A 21,268-nucleotide genomic window follows, 5' to 3' on the forward strand; every position below is an offset into this window, starting at 1 on the left:
TGGGACTCAATCCCAGCACCCTGGGATCATGACCTGAGCTGAAGGCAGACGCTTAACTGACTGAGCCACCCAGGAGCCCCTGAAATGTATTCTTTTGTGGTTGGTTTCTTCTGGGCAAAACTGATCATGAGCTTTGTCTCTGGTGTGTGTATGAAGCTGTTTGTTTATTGTTTGACATCATTCTGTTGTACGGGTCAGTTAGGATGCATTGGTGGGTTCAGTGTTCGTGGGCATTTGTTGTTGGCTTGCAATTATTGCAAGGGACTTCACCGGACGAACATCATGAACTGTTTCCTGGTGCATTCATTTCAGTCAGGTATATTCTTAGGGGTGGAATCGAACGGTGAAATGTATGTATGTTGAACTGTCTTCCAGATGTTTGCACCAAATACTATTCCTCCTGGCAATATGTAGGTGTCCTGATTGCTCCATATCCTTGCCAACACTTGGTATCATCCGTCTTTTGAACTTGTGGCCATTCTGGTAAGTGTGCAGTAGCATCTCATTGTTTTAAACTAGCATTTCTATGATTACTCTAGAGGCCGAACATCTTTTCATATTTATGAAATGCTTGTTCAAGTCTTTGGCCTCTTTTCCTATTAATTATTTCTCTCTCTCTGTTTCTGTTTCATTTTTTTTGTTTTGTTTTTAACCGACTCATTAAGCCATTTATATTCTGAAAATGAACTGTTACTAAGTTTTAAGTAAAAAATTAAAAAATTTTTTGTAATAGGTATGAAATACTATCTCAGCATATATTTGATTTGTATTACCCTGAAGATCAGTGATATCAGGCCATCTTTTTTTATATACTTTTTGGCCATCTGGATATCTCTTTTGGAGAAATATCTATTCAGGTCTTCTGCCCATTTTTAAATCAAGTTATATATTTTATTGCACTTGAATTCCTTATATATTCTGGATTTGTACTCTTTATCAGCTATAAAGGGTAAATATTTTCTTCCCTTCCATGGGCTGCCTTTTCATTTTCTTGATTGTTCCCTTCTCTGTGCCAGATGCTGTTAAGTTTGATGTCATCTGTTTTTTTTTTTTCTTTTGCTGTCCATACATTTGGTGTTATATCCAAGATATCATCAAGAAGTTTTTTTCTGTGTTTTCTTCTAGGGGTTTTACATTTTGGGGGCTTATGTTAACCTTTAGTCCATTTTGAGTTAAGATGACTCTTAATAGAAAAAAAAAAAACAAAATAAAACAAACAAACAAAACCCAACAAAACAAAAGATAACAAGTGTTACTGAAGATGTGGAGAAAAAGGAACCCTTGTGCACTATTGGTGGGAATATAAATGGCTATCACTATGGAAAAACAGTACAGAGCTCCTCAAAATATTAAAACTAGAACTACCCTATGATCCAGCAATCCTACTTCTGGGTATATATCCAAAGACATTGAAATCAGGACCTTAACGAGCTATCCACACCCCCATGCCCACTGCACCATTAGTCACCATAACCAAGACATGGAAGCAACCTAACTGCCCATCGGTGGATGAGGGGAGGAAGAAAATGGGGTATTTACATACAATGAATATTACTCAGTCTTTAAGAAGGACATCCTTCCTTTTGTGACGGAAGACATTCTACTAAGTGAAATAAACCAGACACAGAGAGACAACTGCCACATGATACCAATTACACGTAGAGTCCTAAATAGTCACACTCATAGCAACAAAGATGGCAGATCCCAGTAGCTGGGTTGGAGAGGGAGACAGAAAGGTGCTGGTTAAAGGGTAGAAAGTTGGTTGTGTAGGATGAATAAGCCTTAGCTGTCTACTAGTCAGCAGACTGCCTGTAGCTAACGATACTACACTAAATCCTTAAAAATCTTCCAAGGGTGTAGATCTTCTTATTAAGCGTTCTTACCTTAAAAAAAAAAAAAAAAAAAAAAAAAAAGATGGAAGAAAAAATACTGTAAGAGTTCTAATTAAAAATCAATGGAATGACAGTGAAGAAAGAAAAACTTAACAAGTCTATTTTAAGTTTCTCCTTTAAATTTTTTAAATTTTAAACATAATCAGATAAGATTCATGGTTGAAGTATCTTGTGTGCCCACGTAGAGTTATTAGTTAATTAATTATTAGTCAAAACTAATAATTTCGTATTATATGTGTGTAGCAGTGGATATTTACATGTATTTTCCTTTTCTTACTCTGTGACATTAGCTGCCTAAGCTCTGTATGTTTTGAGTTTGCAGTCTCTTTCGTGGGTCTTGTTTTCCATAAGTTAGATTGTATTTTTAAAATTTCCTTGTTATTTCAGAGAGAGAGAGTATTCTGAGTAACAGAGGAGCCTAATTTACAGGAGGGAATCTGAAGGTCTCCTTCTGCCAAGAACCGAATAGGAATTCACCAAGGGAAGCACAGGTAAAAGGATATTCTTAGCCAAGGGAATAGCATGTTCGAAGGCCCTCGGGCAGGAAAGGGTTCAACCCAAAAGCTGTCAAAACTCAGTGCGGCTGGAGTGCAGAGACTCAGGGGCAGTGGGCTGAAGCCACAGGGGTGAGGTAGGCATGAACCAGGACTGGGCTCCACTGGAAATCTGAGATTGAATCCTAAGATCTTGGCAAATCATTGAGGTGCCTTATACAGGAGTGTGACAGGATTAACTCCGCATCTCTGCCTTTAGCAAAAACATCAGAGCTCAGGACGTGGAAGGGGCGGTTGGTGATGAGGAGTCCAGTTCAGAGGCACTGGCCTTCACATGTGCCCATGACCTTTAGCCCTTGGCTCTAGGCTTAAACAGACGGCGGAGAGAGTCGGAGTGTGGCTACTTACATGAAGGAAGAACCCGACTTTGAGAGGAAGGCTGCTGGGGACGGCCAGGAAATTGAGAAGAAGTTGTCTTGAAACTCACCTTCTTCTGAAAGAAGCCAGATTGCTCCATTACAGTCTGCCTTGTGTCTCCTCCCATGGGGAGCTGTGGGCATTTAACAGCAGACATTCAACATACAACTCAGGGGCTTACTGGGTCAGCAGGCACCTGCTTCTGCCGTTCTTCCGTGGAGAGGGGTGGGTCTGGGTTAAAACATTCCAGCTCCCCCTCCAGGGTCCCGTGTTAAATTTTGAGGCTGCTGGGCCAAGCAAAGGGAGCAGGCTGAGGCTTAGAAGGAAGGCATCTTCGTCACCTGTTGACAGCTTCCTTCCCTCTCCCAGCACATTCTAAATGCATACTTGGCCATGTTCGCAAGGTGCTCGGGCCCTCACCTCTGTCTGTTTCACACTTACAGATGCTGGTTTTCAAATTCATCAGTGCACACTTGCGACTGCCACCGAGGCATGAAAGCAGCGAAGATAATACCCAAATGAACAGGTGCGTTTGTGTGCCAGTACAGCTTTAATTATAAAAAGAGGAGGTGACTGAATTTGGCCCGTGGGCTGTCCTTGCTGACTCCTATCTTGTTTCTAACTCAAGAGCCTCAGGATTCCGTTAATTCAGGGGTCGTCGGGTGGCTGAGAGCACAAAGTAACCTTGACGTTGAGAGATCAACACCTCCCAACCAAGAGTGCTGTTGGGAACCCCCACCAAAACACACCCTGCCTGGTTCCTGTGCCTTTCCTCTGTGCTCCTTGGGTATACTTATTGGAGGCTGTCATTTTTGGACTGCTTAGCGTTTTCTTCTAGAAACGTGCTGAAGACTGAGCGTTTTCTCGGGGTGGGAGTGGTGTCCCCGGGAGCTGGCACTGTAAGTGAATTACATGAAGCATTCACCCCACCCTACCCTTGTGAATGATTCACATCCATTGTGGGTCAGGGATTTGGAGCTCTGGCCCTGGATCTCTGCCCCCATGGGGGCTTACGAGAAATCTCAGTGATAAGATGTTTGCCTGGAAGGTCCTATCTGTGTTGGGGAGAAGAACCATCCTTATTCCCAGAGGTGAGCCTTTAGGGGCTTACAACCCAAGTGAGGAGTGTTTGGTTATCAGTCAGATGAGAGAACACAAGTCCTTTTTCCTGATCCTTTCTATCTGGCCTTTGGGACCATGGGTAAACAGCTCTGTTTACTGGAGCTTCTGCTCTTTCTTTCTTTCTTTGAAAACAAGTTAGTCCTCAACCTGGATGTGCCGTTTTTTTCTCCTTTAGTTTCTGGAAGCCTGGATCTGGAGACATTTGTTAGGTGAGCCGTCTCAGGGGGCTGGTGGGAGTGCCTGCACATTGTTAATTCTGGCTTTAGCTTCCAGGGCTCGGGCCAGCTTCAGGGAAGCACAGATGAGCAGGTGGAGGGAGGAAGCAGTTGACTTGAACTTAGGTGGGTCAGGACCTTGCATATGCGCAGATAATGAAAGTGACCGTCAATATTTACCCAGGGCTTCCAAGTGCTGGACATGGGACTAAGCATCTCCGTTTTACCCTCTCAACAGCCCTATGAAGTGGGCACTGACACTCATCTTACCTTAGAGGTGATGACACTGAGGCACAGAGAGGTTGAGTAACAGGTGTGAAGTCACTCAGCTCCGTCTGTGCTAGAGCTGCAATTTGAACCTCATGCCGGTGCTTTTTTGCTGCTGCTTCTTCTTCTTCTTCTTCTTCTTCTTCTTCTTTTTCATTTTAAAAAGAATTTATTTACTTATTTTTTGAGAGAGAGAGACAGAGCCTGACCAAGGGAGGAGGCAGAAGGAGAGGGAGAAGCAGACTCCCCTCTGAGTAGGGGATTAGGGAGCCGGAAGTGGGGCTCCATCCCAGGATCCCGAGATCATGAATGAATGAATGAGGGGGTGAGCAAGTGAAGAGAGGCTCTGCAATCTTGATTGATGGTTGGATATCTCGTACTCAGGCTCATTCTTATTCCGACCAGAGACACTTTTCTCCAGTGGTCTTGTTGTGTAACAAAGTATCCCCACATTTGGTGGCATAAATCAACCATTTTCCTTTGTAACATTCTGTGAGTCAGGGTTTGGACAGAGGACAGTGAAGATAGCTTGTCTCTGGTCCAGGTCATCTGAGGTCTTTGCTGGGCAGAGCTGAATGGCTGGGAGTCTCCCTATAGCTGGAGGCCGTCCTCCTTTGGAAGTGTCTCCACTTGGCACGTTATGTGGTCTCTCCATGTGGCCTGGGCTTCCTCACGGTCTGGTGACCTCAGACTTACTTGGACCTGTTTCTTAGTGTTTCAGGGGTCCAGTGTGAGCATCCCAATGGGCAAGATGGAAGCCATACTTCTCTTTAAGACCTGACCTCTGAAGTCACACCTTCACTTCTGCCATATTCTATCTGTTGGGCTCTGTTAGTTCAAAAGCAGTCATGGCCCACCGAGATTCAATGTGGGGGGCAGCATAGATCCTGCTGCTGGATGGGACATGGCAAAGACACATTGTATAAGAGCATATGGAGAAGGAGCTATTGTCATGACTCCTTGAAAGGTCTTGACATCCAGGAGATAATATTTCTCATGAGAGAATATTGCTAAGGGCCCTGCTACGTTTTCTCCCAATGCTCCCCCACTGAACTGCTTCAAAGTCTTGCTACTCGTTGTGTGGTCCCCGGACCAGTGGCCAAGTGTCCCCTGAGCAAACCAGCAGGGAACATGGAGAGTCTCCGGGGCCCACCTTGGACACTCCGAGTCAGGGGTCTGCAATCCTACAAAAGCCCCAGGAGATCGGCATGTGCATTAAAGTTTGGGATGCATGATTTTATGGTGCGGACCCATCTCTCCAGAAGGCCTCAGAGATTGCAAGAAAGGGTCATTTCCTTTTAAAAATTATAACAGAGGTGGCTCTGAGTGTGAGCGAGCCAGCACACAAATGCGGAAGGTGTTCTGCATCCCCAGTCACTAAGGCGGGGGGTCTGACTCGGGATGCATGTGGGGTTTATCATTGTCCCTTCCTGCTGTGTCCAGGCTGAGCAGAAGACAGCCCCCTGTGTGTTTCCTGTGTTTCCTCCAGCAAACATGTACCAGGAGAAGTTCGTGATGTTCTAGGAAAGGAGCCGGCACAAGGCTCCCTCAAAGAGTAAATGAACAAAGGAATACTCGTGTTGCCTTCAAAACAGTCATAATTTGATTTCTGGCTAGTGTCTCCTGGGTACATGACAGACTTCAGAAGCCGCCTGTTTTGTTGTTGTTGTTGTTGTTGTTGTTGTTTTTTGGTCACGCGATGCGGCTGCTTCCATTCAAGTTCTCCCTGAGTAAAGCCATCCCAATGCCATGGTTCTGGGTCTGCATGCTCCTGGGAACACAGACACATGGAGCGTGTGAGGGAAGGAGGCAGCAGGCGAGAGAAAGCCTGAAAGACTTCAGACCCAACCCATTGTTTAGGACCTCAGCAGAGCTGCTGCTCTGATTCCACACACAACGACCGTCCATTCCAGAAATGAATTCAGGCTGAAAGAGACACGAGGGGAGGAGTATGTCAGGGCACGAGCGGGAATTCTGGGGAATGAGAAGACGCCAGCCTCAAGAACAAGGGGAAATCCTTCCTTTGTCTCAAGGGGAAGATTGCTTTCATTTTCCAGTGTCCTATTTCCTTGGGGAACACGGCAGGCAAGGGGGAGGTTTGGATCCTCGGAGCTGAGAGCCAAATATAGCATCTTCATTAAAAATGTGTTCAGATTGGATGGTTGGATGATTCACATTGGGTTTTCTCTCATCCGGTGAAGACCCTTTTGGGGACTGTCATTCCACATGGGTCTGTAATTATTCAAAGTAATGAGAGAGGGATGCTTTGATTTAGAATTATTTGAAAAGTGGGTTATTTTAAGCAATATACTACGCACAACCCATGTAGGACCTGACCTAACCAATTACACAACCAACCAAATCAAATTACCACGAAGCCTGGTATGTAAATATGCAAACTCTTGGAGACTCCAGGATTATGAATAAGTTGGGAGACACCGATGAGTGCCAAACAGACTCTTAAGACTCTCTCCACGGCGTGGGGATGAGGGTTTTACACACATTTTCTCCCATACTGCTCATGACGTTCTCACGCCGTTGTGTTCCAGTTTGGCTGACGAGCTGCCCTGCAGGGAGCAGGGGCTCGTTTCCCTGGGGTTACAGAGGTGGTGGGAAGCCTGAAGCTGGGATTTGATGTCAAACCAAATCTGATCTCTAGAGCTTCTCTCATCGAAGTCCCACCACAAACCCTTGGTGTGGTGGTGTTGACCCATTTCCCAGATAGAGACACTGAGGCTTGGCGGCCATGTCACTCAGCTGTTAGCCGGCAGAGTCGGACCTCCAGCTGAGAACCACCCTCTGATCTCAACTTTGTTTTCTAGACTTTGTCATGGACTAAACTTGTCCTCTTGAGGACAGCTCTTTGCACGGATGAAACAGTTCCATATTTTGACGATGATACTCAGATGCACACCTGGGATGAAATGTCATGGAAACGTGCACATGACACACACATGGGTGTGCATGTGCATACACATGCCTGCATGTGACAATTGGAGAAATCGGAATAAGATTAATAAGCACTGGCATCAGTTTCCTGTTCTTGACAATATACTGTGGTTATATAAGATATTATCATTGGGGGAAGCTGAGTGAAGAGTAGGGAACTCTCTGTACTATTTTGCAACTTCTTATGAGTCTGACCAGGAGAAAAAATTATCTTCAACTCTTTGATGCTTCTCCAATGGAGAGATGGGATCTCTGTTTCCTCCCATTGAATCTGGGAAGGCTCTCTAATGTCTTATAGATAGAATACAGCAGGAGTAGGGCTGCACCAGATTTCAGGCTTAAGTTTCAAGAACCCAGAAGCCTCACTGCCTAGATGTTGCTGTGCCGGCTCTGGAAGCCCTGAGCCATGATCCATGGACTGCCAGGCGGAGAGGTCATGGACAGCCATTCTGGTCACCAATCCCGGATAGACCCAGCCTTCCATCTGCCCCAGTGCAATTGCCAGTCACAGATGAGTAAAGCTCACCAGGACCCTCCAGATCAGCCCATTCTCCCACTGATTAACACCAAGTGATACCCACCAACACCCTGCGGCATGGGAAAACACCCAGCGGAGCCCAGCTCAAATTCTCAACCCATAATAACCAAACTTACCTTGGGGGTCATTTTGTAATGCATAAAAATGTTGAATCGCTATGATGTACACCTGAAACTAACAGGACATGGTGTGTCAATTAGGCTTCAAAAAAAAAAAAAAAATGTCTTGAACCATGAAATCGTGAGGCAGAAGAAAATGGTTTTTATTGGAAGCCCCTAAGTTGTGGGCTATGGGTTATATAGTAACAGAAAACAAGATTGACTAGTCTTAGACAAAGAAAGGCAAGGCTGATGAAAGGTGACTTAGATGACATGATATAGTAGGCATGTTCCTTCCTCTATTTTGGTCTCAATAAAACTGGCTTCACCTTGAATATCACTTCCTCCAGGAAGCCTTCCTGGATTTTGTAGTCTGGATTAGATGCCCCCTTCATGCTCTTCCCCTTCTCCCCTGTGGTTAGCAGGCAGTAGAATTATCTTAAGACCACATTTTGCTTATTTCTCTCTCCCCCCGACCGGAGAGCAAATTCCATATGCGGTCAAGGACAAACTTAGAAGTCATTGCTACTTCACTCTGCCTAGGACATAACCTTCAAAAGGTGGTTGTTGAATGAATAAACAAAGAGACAGCATCCTGCTCGGCTCCCGCCTCCTACATTTCTTTATCTCTGGAGCCTTGGGGCAGGTGAGAAGGATCCAGACACTAGCTTTCACTCCCTGACTCCTAAGATCCTAAGTCCACAAATCCATCTGCTGGGCAACAGCTTAGCAGCAGCAGGAGCTGGGGAAGCAGAGAGAGGAGAGGTGTGTCTGCCAGTCCCCCACCAAGCTGGTGTCACCCTGGTTTGCTTATTCCTGCCCCCCTCCCCAGCTCAGCTGCTTTAGCCACAGGAGGGCCATCACCATGGGAGGTCTCCAGTCCTTCCCAGTGTTTGCCTGTGCAGCTGCCTCTGTGCTCATTGAGGCTTCGCTGGGGCGGGGTGGGGGGGTGATCTGGCTCCTCTTGGGCTGCCCTTGACAATTCCAATCACAATGACACAACAAATATTTACCGAGCATTACCCTCCAGCAAGGCTCTGGGCTGGACAAAGCATCAAATCTCCAGGAGCCCCAGATCTTGGCAGGGTGATTATCTGGTGGAAGCGGAGAGATGACAGAAAGGAAACTGAGCCCCTGGCCTGTTCCAGAGGGGGTTCAGTGGGGTGCCCGAGCCTGCATTCACAGGCTTTGAGAGACAACTGATCAGGATTTAGGAATTGCAGAAACCTGTTGTTAAACCATCAGTGGCTTGAGATTGACCATGGTGGGCATATAGACCTCGAGAAAATCAGCACACACTAGAACCCAGAACCCTGACACCAGCCGGTTGACGGGCTCACTGCCGCGAAATTCAGTTTCCCCCTTCTGAGGCTGTTTCCCTATCTGAAAAATGGGGATTAAAAATCCTTATCTGGAACGTTTTCACAAGTGTTGACACAGTATGGTGCTTGGCACATAACAGGTGCTCAGGAACGACTACTTCCCTCTCCAGCCCTCTCTCTTCTTCCTGAACTAATATTGAAAGTAAACAGTGGTTTCGGTTTTCCTTTGGATTTATGGGTTGATGAATAAATATCACTGAGTAGGAAAGAATACACATTCTAGAATGAAGCATGGGACTGTTTCCCAGGGACTATTCCTCAGTTTTTCCAGGAGAACTCCCCAACATTTTCAGGATCTTCTCCCCACCCCAGCATTGATAAGGGGGCAGAGAGGATACAATCAGGGAGAGATATTGAGGGGGTTCAACATCTGAGGGTCTGGGCAGTTTTGTAAGTTGCCCAGTCTGGGACAATCATGTGCTCATAGTGTTTCTGTTTGGTCATTCATTCACTCACAAATGTATTTATTGAGTGTCCCAATAGACCAGCTCATCTCTGAGCAAGACTCTGGCTATGCAGCTTTAAGCAGAATTTTACCCTGCCCTTATGGAACTTAACAGGTTATTGGTGAAGACAAATCGTGAAGCAAGTGATTCAAAGAGCGTAGGTGTCATTGAAGGGAAATGCAGGTCACCATGTGGGCCCATTAGGTGTGGGGAGTGATTTTAGTTTGAAGTTTCAGGGACGGTTTCTCTGAAGGAGTGACATGTACGCAAAGATGAGAGGGAAGATGATCTTTTGTCAGGTGAGATGAGGAACGTGGCAGACGGACTCCAGGATGGTCCTCATAATCCCTGACTCCTGGTGTCTGTGCCCTTGAGTGTGGGTGGGACCTGGGGCATTCCCCAATAGCAAAGGGCAAAAACGATGTGATGTCCTTTCTGTTATCCTGCTTCGTAAGACCGTAACTTCTGTGTTGCAAGTGGACCCTCTCTTTTGCTGTCTTGGCTTGCATGCACAGATGAAAGAGACATGCCAGAGTGTTCCCCGTGATGGGGGATTGAGAGCAGCCTCAGCCAACTGCCAGCAAGGAACCAAGGCTCTCAGACCAACAGCTTGTGAGAAGCTGAATCTTGTAAAAAGCCTAGTGAGCTTGGTAGTGGGTTCTTTCCTTGGTGAGCTTTCAGGTGAGACCTCAGCCCCAAGGTACTTGGTTGTAACTTTGTGGGAGACCCCAAAACAGAGGGCCCAGCAAAGCCAGATGCAGACCCTTGACCCACAGAGACTGGGAGGTAATAAATGTATTTTTCCCTTAAGTGATAACTTGTTATACAGCATAGCTAACTGATACAAAGTAGGAACAAGAATTTTATTCCAGGCAGAGAGAACCAGATGTGTGAAAGGGGGTTAAATAAAGCCAGTCTGAGTCCCAGAAGAAGGACAAGCAGGTTGGTGTGGCTGGTGTGAACATGAGAGCAAGCATGTACTGAGAAGTGAAGCAGAAAGGTTAGTCCAGGCCATGTCCTGTAGGCCCACAGAAGCCACAGAACACAACTCTGGGGGTTCTGCAGAGTCAGTGAAAATTTTGAAACAGTGAGCTTGATGAAATTTGCTTTTGAAAACACCAGTCTGGCAACAGTGTGGACAATGGATTGGAGGACACACGGGGAATATGGGAAGACCCTTTGTGATAACCATGTAAGGTGCTAGGATGGCTCAAACCTGGAGTTGATGGTTGACTCATAGAGCAGTGGACACTTTCAGGCAGTATTTTCCAGGTGGGAGGGCCAGGATTTAATGACAGAGTGGATTCAGGGGGAGTGAGAAGTAGAATCTTCTGTTGAAATGGAGGAAAAGCTTTATGGTTTGAGTCTTTTAAGGGAATTAGAACATTTCAGATCAGTCTAGGAAGATTAAAAATTGAAGTGGAAATTAGTCTTTTTGATCCCAACTTTTGTCTGGGTCGTTTTGACCTCCCTTGGGCAAGGCAGTTTAGGATTTGCTTAGCTACTGAGCCCAATTAACACACTGTGTAGAGATTTGATTAGCATGTGAAGAAGACGGGGCTGTAGAATAAATCTCCATGTCATTTTACTGATGCTAATTATTTCATCTGAAAACACTCAAGAGTGTGACTGTACATTGATCATTATGTCCCTGGGGAGTCAAGTTGGAGCTCAAAATGATATGGATTTATTGTGAATGTATGAAGTCATTTAGCGTCCCCTTGTAGATTTCACAGAGATGGATCTTTGCAAGATGTGAGTTAAGCGAGCTTGTTCTATTTAGAGAGAGAGGGCATTAGTTCATTCTCCCTCCATTCTTGCATTCACGCTGGTTTTTTTTTTTTTTTTTTTTTTTAATTCTTATGTGTAAGTCCCTTATAAAGGCTTTGATGATAATCCCAGAACATCATTAACCTTTTTGTGCCTTGGCTTACTCCTACGTGAGGGATGGAATGTCACACTTAAAATCCAGCAATCTGGGCCCAACACTTGACAGAGCCATGATAGATCTTCCTACAGAATGCAAGCTCCATGAAAGCAGGAATACATGTAGACTTTTCACAGCTGTGTCCCCAAGGACGTAGGAAATTGCCTACCCCCTAGTTATTTGCTGAATAAATATATGGTATAGTGTGTACAGCCTGTGGTTTCTACAAAGCTCTCAGAAAATAGCACCCACCTTCTTTCTTTTCTTCTTTGTTCTTCGTCTCCTGCTCTGTTCCCCTTCCCTCTCTCTTTCTTCCTTCTCCACTGTCTTTCTCTTGCGTTTGGGAAAAAGAGAGAAAACAGAAATTAGCTATCACTGCTGGGTTTCTGATTTGCTGTTGGTTTGTCTTGCATATGCATAATCACATTTACTTCTGTTTATATTATAAAATCAGAGGACCATCATGTTGGAGGAGAACTGGTTAGACTCAGCAGTAGAAACCAGTGCTAGGTGGGGCCGTACCTTTGAAAGGACATTTATATTTTGGGAGGTGGTTGGTGAGTATGACAGCTGTTCTTGGTTCAGATGCTTTTTGCCTCAGCTCAGGGAAAGTGAGAAGGTATCCTGGGAACTGAGAGGATGATCAGGCTAGACTTTAATTTCATTGCTTCTCAAGATGGGATACACATACTTCATTTATCCATCCATCTATCCGTGCACCCATCCATACATCCATGCTTCCATCTGTCCATCCACTTAGGTAGCCATCCACTCTATCATCCATCCATGTACCCAGCCATTTACCCATGCATCCATCAATTCATCCATGCATTCATCTGTCTGTTTACTCATGTATCCATCTATACCACCACCCAACCATCCATCCATCTATCCATCCATCCATCCATCCATCTATCCATCCATCCACTTACCTATCCATCCACTCTACCATCCATCCATGTATCCATCCATATATCCATGCATTCATCAATTCATCCATGCATTCATCTGTCCACCTACTCATGTACCCATCTGTACTACCATCCATCCATCCATTCATCCATCTATCCATCCATCCATCCATCCACTCACCCATCTATCCACTCTACCATTCATCCATGCATGCATCCATCTATCCACTTATGTATCCACCCATTTTACCATCTCTTCACCTCTCTTTCCATCCATCCACTCACTTACCCAGGAACTCTACCATCCATCTCCTGATTCATTCACTCACTCACTCACTCACTCACTCACTCAGTAGTTCATTCACTTTTCAATTCCAGGGATATTTGTTGAGTATTTGCTATGTGTTCAGCCTCATGCTATGAACTGGGGATGCCGCAGCAACCACATGGATATAAGTTTTTCCCCAAAGGAGCTCACTGTCTAGTGCAGTAATTCATAGGCTGCCAGGGAGAAGAAAATTCTGCATGAAAATGATGGCCAATCTTTCTGGCATTTAATTTTACTCAATAGTAAGTAGACAAAATGTTATTTTTATTATAAAGTAACTGGACTTTAAAGTAGAAGTCAGAGGTCACCAGAACTTCCAAGATAAAGTGCAGGACTTCAAAAGGATTTTCTTCTTGAGTAGCCTTCTTTGGGCTGTTCCTCATACCAGAAGGATCTTCTCTGCATTTGGAGGAGTTTCTGGAGGGGAGTTTGAAAAGCACTATCAGGAAACAGGTGGCAATGAGCTTTTGAAGACAATGGAGTGAAATACCCTCAGTGAATATTAATCAACAAAGAATGATTGTGTCCCTTCTATGCATACAGCTCTCTGCTGGGCATTGTGATGTGGGGAGAATAGCAGGCATAATGAGGTATCTCCCCAGCTCATGCTTCTTCTTCCTCCTCTTCCTCCTCAGAACCATCCCTCCTCCCACTCTTTCCAGAGCATTAAACTGAGGTAGGCATGCCTGTGACCTGGGATCCTTATCCTAATATGGTTAGTCCAAGTGTAGTCCATAGGCAAAGTTAACCCAATGATTCATTTTTAGGAATTGACCCAGGAAGTGCCTGTATGGTCACCAGTGTCAGGACCAGAGCCCTGCGATTGTTTATGATGTGCAGAAGAAGGAGCTAGAGTCTTTAAACGTAGCTGGTAGTCAGGGGAAGAGAAATCAAGGTGTCATACAGTCAAACTGAGCAGACACATGGCCCAACAGAGAGGGGCCCAGGTCCCATAGGGCTGGACTCTACCTCTTCATTGAGATCCTCCTGATTTTAATAATCCCCTTTGTTTTAGCCAACTTGTCTGTATCTACTTCTCAGAACCCTAATGAAGAACAGGAAAAGTGATTTAAAAAAATTCTAGGACATGATTCCTGTCCTCTGTGAGCTTACTAGCTGATACAAACAAAGTCAATGATCCCAATAACAATAACCAGCTCTCACTGAACTCATGATATATAGACCAGGTCCCTTGCATTATCACATCTGAGCCTCCCAGCCCTTGGAGGTGCAGAGGACTGTGATCGCTGTCATGTTAATAAGGGAACCTGAGCTTTATAGCTCAGCCTGCACTGAGGGAGACGCAGCGACCTGCCTGCCATCACACCATTAGCAAATGATGGAGTTGGGTGTGGATGTGGGAAGTCTGTCCCAGAGCTCTCTCGCTTAACCAGTACGTTTTGCTGAGCATGTGGAGAAAGAAGGGAGGCAGGACCAGAGAGTAGGAGGTGAGTGACGAACGAGAAACATTCTGTGATAAGAGAAGAGAAAAGGTAGCCGTGGGCTGTCTGGGGATAAACAGAGAAAGTCCGAGACAGTAAGTTTTGGGGGCCTGGGAGGGCCGCATCTGTGAATGCCCACGGTCATTTCACACGGATTTCAATACAGAACGCTCCCTGAGAGAGCCCTGAAACTGACACGGTCTTTCAGGGAGATGTGTTGGCCATGGGCATCGAGAACCCTAAAAAGGCCGCACTATTCAGCCAGCTAATGCCACACTGGTGATTATTTCACAAACAAGTCTTCAGAAATGCACACAAAGGTATAGGTGCAGATGATCATAACTGAAGCCTTATTTATAATAGCAAAGAGTTGGAAAGACATGGGGGACCCGTTAACCTCAGCAGAGAGCGTACCATGACGGGGTGTCTGGTGGGTCCTTGCTGCCTCTTAGCCTCAATTCTATTCTTCTAGGCTTGGCTTTGTTGAGGGGGTGACTCTGTAACCACTTTTCTGTGACAGGTGCTGCCAGCAGGTGGGTGGCAGAGGGAGCCCATGGCCAGAGGAGGAAGGAGGGACTCATTTCTTGCTGGTTGCTTCCTGTTGCTCTCAGACCACCCTGCTTGCAGGGATTCCCCTCAGCGGCAGCCTGGGGAGCCACTCTGCAACTTTTCTACTCCGAACCAGGCTCTTTGTCCTCCCTTGAAGATCCCAGTGCCAGCCAGGCAGGGCCCGTCGGGAAGTCTGGGGCTCAGCTCTGCTGGGCCCACCTGCATCCAGACTGGGCTGTATGATCCCAAATCCCAGCCTCTTTGCTCCTCAGGCCTTAGGGATTCTGCTTTTCCACAGTTACTATCACTGTGATGCCTCACCATGCTCGATAGATCTCTACTGGTTACTATGCTTGGTAATCACTTGGCATGACTCTGAGTGGAGAGGAAGCTTTACCGATGCCCCATCCTGCAAGATGGCAAGTGAAGAAATTTTGAGATGATAACCAGCAAGCTAATTACCTTCCAGGGAGAGGACAAGCAACAGAACACTCAGTATACTTCTCTACTGCCTTGTTAACAATCGCCTCTGTTAAATTCTCTCCATTAAAATAACCACTAGACTTTCTGTCTCCAGCCTGGACCCTGACCAGCAAACACAGCTATGCAAAGGATCAATAACACATCACCGTGTTTACTCTCTACGACGAAATGGGTAAAAAACAGAAAGTAAAACCATAAGAACAATACGATCAGAACCTTATCTTCTTTCTCTTAGCCACCTGTGCTTTTTTTTTTCTTTTTAACCACCTTTCTCCTTAAAATTTTTTTAAAAATTATTGAGGTATATTTGACATATAACATTATATTAGTTTCAGATGTACAACATAGGGATTGGATATATCCGACTTTTCTTCTTGTGATGAGAACTTTTCTTTTGAGAGAGAGAAAAAGGAGAGAGCGCATGAGTGGGGGGATGGGCAGAGGAAGAGGGAGAACGTCAAGCAGACTCCCCGCTGAGTGCCGAACCCAATGCAGAGCTCGATCTCATGACCCTGAGATCATGATCTGAGCCGAAATGGAGAGTTGGATGCTTAACCGACTGAGCCACCGGCGTGCCCTGTGATGAGAACTTTTAAGATCTACATCCTCGGCAACTTTCAAATATACACTACAGTATTAGCTACAATCACCAGGCCAGGCAGTACAACCCCAGAACTTATCTATTTTACAACTGGTAGCTCCTACTTTGGAACACCTTCACCCATTCCTCCCCCCGCCTCTGATAACCGCCAAGCAGTTTCTTGTGTCTGGGAGGACCTTATTATTTTTTTTAATGTGCAGAGAAAAAAGAATGAAAACCAACGTGAAAAAGAGCGTGACCCATGGCAGTCCCCGATGGCCAGCACGCACATCCGTGGGATGGAAACCCCATAAGGTCCTACTTGGCTCAGTTCTTCCCCTGCCGTGTCTCCTGAGAGGCTGACGTGTCTGGCGTGGGACATTTCAGAATTTTTCCTACTGGGTCTGTTTTCCTCCCCTGCCTGCCCTCTTTAGAGTTTCGGTGGGGTCCTGGGCACAGTCCACCCCCCAGGGAGCATGGGAAGGCTCCCTTTGATGTGGGCATGGTCAGGGAAGGAATCACTTGAGGAGGACAGCCTCACGGATCTCGGGTCCCATTTCTATGGCAACGAAGTGGCAAGGGCTGAATGTCTGACTTTGTTTGGGGCTGTGGTGGCCGCTAATTACAGGCAGCTCTGTGTCCCTTTGCTCTTCGCTAGAAAGGTCTCTATTTATTTGTTGGCAAGGTTTATTTACTTTTGTCTCCTCCTGGATTGTAGTCTTTCTCCCCTTCTTTCACTTCACCCTTTAGAAAAAAAAAATCTTTGTTGTATCTGGGGGATGTTTGCTTTCCTGGTTGTTATGGAGATGAAAAGCCAGATTATAGAGGAAGCTCAGGAGAGGGAAGAATGGGTAGCAGGACCCAAGGTAGCCCTTGGCCCTGCGGGACATGGCTGAGAAGCAGAAGGCGCAGATGTGGGCCCCCACGAGAGCACAGAACATGAAGGGGAGAGCAAACAAGTGAAAGCCTTCGAGAGGCCGGCGTGGAGTGGAGTCCGGCAGCAGGCCCAGGCGTGGATTCATGAGAGGACTCACAAGATGGCCAGGAGCCTCTCTCTTTGCCATTGGCATGTCTTCATTGAACATTCTGACTTGCTGCCTGTCCTGCTTCCTTCCTTAAGTCTGATCTATAAATTTTTCTGCTTGGAAGAGCCTACATAGCCTTTGGGGCTTTGGTGAATCCTTCTGGGGAAAACCCTTGCTGGCCTTCCTGGGGCTCACCGCACCTGGGTGGTGGGGGACAGTTCTCCTGGTCTTAGGTGAGGTCTGCCTGGCCCAAGATGATCGCCACACTCGGTGGCTGACTATGGAAATAAACGAACGTGAAGTAAAACGGACCATACATTCCCTTCTCAGTACTTTCTGCTTAGCTTTTCTGTAAACCAAGCATGGTTCCAAAAAATAAAGTCTGTGAAGCAAAAATAAATACAGGACCACCTCATCTGCTCTATTTCGAATGCTCCATACCCGCATGTGGCTGGGAGATGCTGGGTTGGGCAACTCAGATGTAGAATGTTTCCATCATCACAGAAAATTCTATTAGAGAACTAGGGTCTAGTAAATGGTATACTTTTCTGGGCTTGAGTGAAAGAAAACCATAACCTGATAGCCATTCATTGATTCATTCATTCGTTTGTTTGTTCATTCATTCATGCAACAAATATTGACTCTTTGCCAGGCTTTGTTCTAGGTGTTTAGGATTCACTTGAGACAGGCAGTTCCAGTCCTCATGAAGCTTATATGATAGTATGTAATAATAAGTATTCCATACATGCAGATATTTTTCTATGTGGAGAAAAATACAGGAGGTTCAGGGAGATAACAGATCTCTGGGTGCTAGGAAAATGGAGAGGGGACTATTTTAGAAAGGTCAGTTAAGGGGGTGCTCACCAAGAAGGTAACAAAAAAGGCGGGGGGGATGAGCAGCAAGCATTGCAGATTTCCAGAGGTAAAGAATTCCGAGCAGAGGGAAGCATGTGCAAAGGCCCCGTGGTGGGGGCCTGCCAGACAATTTTGAGCAGACAAATGAAATGATCTCATGTGGTGTCAGCAGATCCCCTCTGGCTGCTGAAGGGAGAATAAACCAGAGGGGAGAGGAGAGAGGTGTCCCAGAGAGCTCCGTGAGGGGCTGTTTGTTGCTGCATCCCAGGTCAGTGGTGACAGTGGTCTGAACCAAGATGCTAACAGTGGGAGAGGTAAGAAGTCATCAGTTTTCAGGAGATACTTTGGAAGTAGAGCAGATAGGGTTTTCTGCTGGATTCACATGGGGTTTGAGAGAAAGAGGAGTCGGGGATGATGCCAGGGTTTGAGGGTCCAGAAAGAGAGTTTCCATTCATAAAGATGGGGAAGGTGGGGGCAGTCTTAAGGTAGGGAATAATCATTGCCTGTGCCCATAAAATCCCAGATGCCTATCGAATATCTGAGTGATGGTCTCAAGTGCATGGTTGACTACATGAGCGTATTCATTCAACAGGGGACTCAGTCATCTTGGGTGGAAGGGATTGGCACTTGGTTCATCCTTATTTCCAATCTTCTTTGGTTGATCATTCAAAAAGAAACCTATCTTGTTTCTGTTGGTCTTGTACGAGCTTGCAAATCTAATGTCCACACTGAACAGATACCCAGCTAACGAGTTCCTTGACTCTACCTTTTTTTTTTTTTTTTCTTTTTAGATCATTCTTTTCACAGCCAGACACTAAGGGGCACTAAGAACATGGAGCACCAGCCCAGCCCTTGAGAAGCTGGCAACGAGTAGGAGTCACTAAAAGCACAGAACAAAGCACATGTGCTTTGGAGCCATCAGACCTGATTGCCCAAACTGGCTCCACGACTTCCCAGGTCCTTGGCTTGGGGCCATGCCCTTAACCTCCCTGAATGTATTTGCTCATCTGTGTAATGGGGCACCTGACACCCAGCGCAAAGGGCTGTCAGCAGGATTAAAGAAAATATGTACAAATCCACCAGCCTAACGCCTGACACATATAAGTGCTTCTTTAATAAACGGTTGTCAGGATTATCTTGACTGTTAGGGAAACAGACATATTAATAAGAAAAATTATAATATGTGGCAGTAGGTGCTTTTTTTTTTTTTTTTTTTAAGATTTCATTTGTTTATTTCACAGACAGAGATCACAAGCAGGCAGAGAGAGAGGGGGAAGCAGACTCCCTGCCGGGCAGAAAGCCCGACGCGGGGCTTGATCCCAGAACCCCGAGATCATGACCTGAACTGAAGGCAGAGGCTTAACCCACTGAGCCACCCCAGCACCCTGGTGGTAGGTGCTTTTTAAAACAGGTATGAGGAAGAGGATGGCAGGATAGCAGAGGGGCTAGCATTGTGGCCCTTGGAGGTCCATGGTGGCTCCAAACCCAGCCCTTCACATATACCCTGGGTTGACACTGGGCAAGCCCTTTAATTTCCCAGAACCTCGTTTTTCTGGTCTATAAGATGGGTGCAATTATCCAGCGGTGCCGACTTGCAGTTTGTTATGAATTTAAAGAGGGTGACATGTATAAAGAAATTAGCACTGTTCCTGTTTCATAGGAATTGCTCAATAAATGTCAGTTGCTACTATTTCCATGGGAACACAGAGGGTATGCGCCTATTAGAAATTAGGGAAAGAAAAAAACAAAACAAAACAAAGCCCTTTTCTGGGATAGAGACAGCCCAGGCCATTCCCCCTTTGTCCCATCTGGAGTTGACAGATGTTTTTGATGTTCCCAGGGAGGATCTTGGGGCCCTTGAAGATTTCAAACTCTCAAAGAAATATTCCAAGTTTCTGCTTTGACCGAAGCAGGAAAATGGTGGATATTTTCAGAAGCATGTCAAAATACAAGGGGTCGTGACAAGCATATGGCCAGCCAATATTAGTGTATTAACATTTAGCGAATGGGCATTGGACCTATATTATTGTATTCGATCCTTACAACAGTCTTTGGCATGTTTTCTTTTATAGATGTTATCTGTTTGCCACCCATTTTGCAAGAGAGGAAATGGAGAAGGAGAAACTGGAACCGCTTGCCTACAGCTAGTAAGGAGAACCACCAGGGTTCACAGCGTGGTTTGCCTGCTGGTTGACCTGCACTGTTGGTAATCTGGCTCGCCGGGATAAGCAGAATGGGCAGTGCCAATGAGATGACCCAACAGCATCCCATATATTCACGCACAAGGGCGGGAAAAGCAGGGCTCACTTTGCCTGCTTAACTCTTCAGGTGCTTATTCTAACCATGCAGATGAGGAGCTTTGAGCACATCATGGCAAAGGGAGATGAATCACCCCTTAGCCCTTCACCTCTGGATCCCCGGTCATGTCTGCAGGGAAGCTTTGGGCCTGTGTCAACGCGAAGTAGGTCGGGCTGCAAGCCAAGCCTGCATCTCACATGGGGAGTGACTGCACCATTAGTGAAAGCTGTGGGCAATTCACAGCTCAGGGAAACTTGGCCTACAAACTGGTTATACCACCCTGGTTAGGGCACGAACAAAGCACTCACTGCCTAGACCACTCATGAAAGTTCTAGAGTGGACATGTGGGAAGACATCAAGGCTCCTGTGGGCTTAGGAAGAGAAAGGCTAGTTGGTTTCAATATTCCCTGATTAAAATACATTCACCCCTTGTATCTTAGTGTTCCACATCCATCATTTTATTTCACCTTCCGATCACCTCTGCGAGGTAAGAACAATTACTGTCTCCATGTTACAGACACAGAAGCAGACAGAGAGCGAATCACTTTCACAAGCATACGTAGAAAGTAGCAGAATGAGCATGCCGGTGATGCCTGGTTCCAGGTCTTGTGTCCTTAACCATTAGGTAATACTCCTTTCCAACAGAAGATTACTTGCTGTTAGTATTTTACTAATCCAGTCTTGACTGGGTGTCCCGTGAGTGGTTCACATTCCCCCTGGGAACCCAGGAAAGACCACAAGCTTGTCCTATTCACACCATGGAGAGGAGTGGCTGATCTCGGGCCATTGGGATCTGTGCAAATCCGTATACTTTGTACATCAAGATGTATCCAAATCCTTCCCATTTTGACTCACTTGCTCACTCTCTCTCTCTCTTTCTCTCTGACTCTCATTCTCTCTCACCCTCTCTAGCTCGTTTACTCCCTGGGAGCCTCTTAGCAGCTTATGTGGAGTGAACACCATCCAGAAAAAAAAAAAAAAAAAATTTAGCTAAGAAAAACAGGAATCAAGACATCAAGACAGGTTGCCGACAGGACCTTTGATCTGGAC

At 45.8% G+C, this 21,268-nt stretch overlaps 1 long non-coding RNA gene across 1 annotated transcript; it reads left to right on the forward strand.

Annotated features, from left to right (window-relative positions):
- Positions 1-378: 378 nt before the first annotated feature.
- On the forward strand, positions 379-20,987 carry LOC131811368 (uncharacterized). Its single transcript, XR_009345912.1, has 5 exons — positions 379-483; positions 2,280-2,383; positions 3,247-3,329; positions 19,162-19,311; positions 19,993-20,987. It is a non-coding gene; the product is annotated as an uncharacterized LOC131811368 (long non-coding RNA).
- Positions 20,988-21,268: the final 281 nt, after the last annotated feature.

The sequence above is a fragment of the Mustela lutreola genome, chromosome 11, assembly GCF_030435805.1.
Source record: "Mustela lutreola isolate mMusLut2 chromosome 11, mMusLut2.pri, whole genome shotgun sequence".
Lineage (NCBI taxonomy): Eukaryota > Metazoa > Chordata > Mammalia > Carnivora > Mustelidae > Mustela > Mustela lutreola.